The 1,594-nt window shown below is 37.1% G+C and overlaps 1 pseudogene across 1 annotated transcript; it reads left to right on the top strand.

The window, feature by feature from the left end:
* Positions 1 to 523: 523 nt before the first annotated feature.
* Positions 524 to 1,002, top strand: LOC309865128 (large ribosomal subunit protein eL21 pseudogene; annotated as a pseudogene). Its single transcript has one exon. The product of its transcript is annotated as a large ribosomal subunit protein eL21 pseudogene (transcript).
* The last annotated feature ends 592 nt before the right edge of the window (positions 1,003 to 1,594 follow it).

Genomic DNA, 1,594 nt, shown 5'->3' with positions numbered 1-1,594 from the left:
ATATATATTATACTATAATATATATATATAAGTAGTACAAATCCAGATTATTATATTGCAGTTCAAATTTGTAATACAAATATATAATACATATACAAACAATTAGAATGGGGTATACACTTTAGTAGGTATATCTATATACTAAGATATCTGTATCAGCTTGTTTTATTTGATACCGAAATGGTATATAACCACCAGCTGTCAACCAAATATGTCAATCAAAGCCAAATTTACATGTACACAAAACAGACTTAAAAGGGTGCAGCTAGAGCTTCTCACCACCATTGCCAATCTTGCTCTGGTAATGGCCCACTTTCACTCTTGGAAGTGTACTACACTTACCTACTCAATAAACTATCTCCCCATTCTGGCTTCAGGTCTCCAATTCTTTGGAACAATTCTGGAACAAGAACCGAATGACCCCATGATACACATTCTTCCACAAAGGCTTGTTTATTCCACATTAAAAGACTTCTTATTTCTATCTTTTGGCCAGACAACCACATTGCATTAGTTCACCAAAATGACCAACACAAGGTGAAAGAGGAGAGGCACCCATTGTATGTTTTTCAGGCCTTTCAGAAAGCAGGAAGTGGTTCCTTTGGCCACATGCATGTGAATCTACAAGAAAGGTGATATTATAGACTTCAAGGGAATGGTCACTCTTTCTAAAGGGATGCCCCCAAATGTTACCATGGCAACACTGGAAGTTTAGGATGTTACCTAGCATGCTGTTCACATTGTTATAAGCAAATAAGTTAAGGGAGAGATTCTTACCAAGGGAATTAATGTATATACTGAGGATATTAAGCACTCAAACAGTGGAGCTAGTTTCCTGAAGCATGCGAAAGAAAATGATCAGAAAAAAAAGGAAGTCAAAGAAAAAGTTCTTGGGTTCAACTGAAATGCCAGCCTGTTCCACCTAGAGAAGCACACTTTGTGAGAACCAAAGGACAGGAGCCTGAGCTGCCATGACCCATTCCCTATAAATTCATGGAATGATAAGTGTCAAAAAAAATAAGACCTCAAGACTATAAAAAAACAAAACAAAAAAACTGCAACAAAACCCAGATTTCTTATTTCCCACATTTCTGTGGGATAGTCAAGAATTTATCTTATCTATTCAACATGGGAAAATGTGTATATAAAGCATTTGCCTAGAGTTCAAGTTAAATTAAAATAGAACTGAATTTTTTAATCTTATTTTTTCAGTGTTCCAAGATACATTGTTTATGCACCATACCCAGTGCTCCATGCAATATGTGCCCTCCTTAATACCCACCACCAGGCTCACCCATCCCCCCATCCCCTTCCTCTCCAAAAACTTCAGTTTGTTTCTCAGAGTCCACAGTCTCTCATGCTTCTTCTCCTCCTCCTCCAATTTCCCCCAATTTACTTTTCCCTTCCTTCTCCTAATGTCCTCCACGTTATTCCTCATGCTCCACAAGTAAGTGAGTAAAACCATATGATAATTAACTTTCTCTGCTTGACTTATTTCACTCAACATAATCTCCTCCAGTCCTGTCCATGTTAATACAGAAGTTGGGTAACCTTTCTATTGGCTGAGTAATATTCCATTGTATATATAGACCAT

Source organism: Mustela nivalis (genome assembly GCF_964662115.1).
Source record: "Mustela nivalis genome assembly, chromosome: 5".
Taxonomy (NCBI): Eukaryota; Metazoa; Chordata; class Mammalia; order Carnivora; family Mustelidae; genus Mustela; species Mustela nivalis.
The sequence above is the reverse complement of the archived record's forward strand: the minus strand, read 5'-3'. Positions and strand labels throughout refer to the sequence as shown.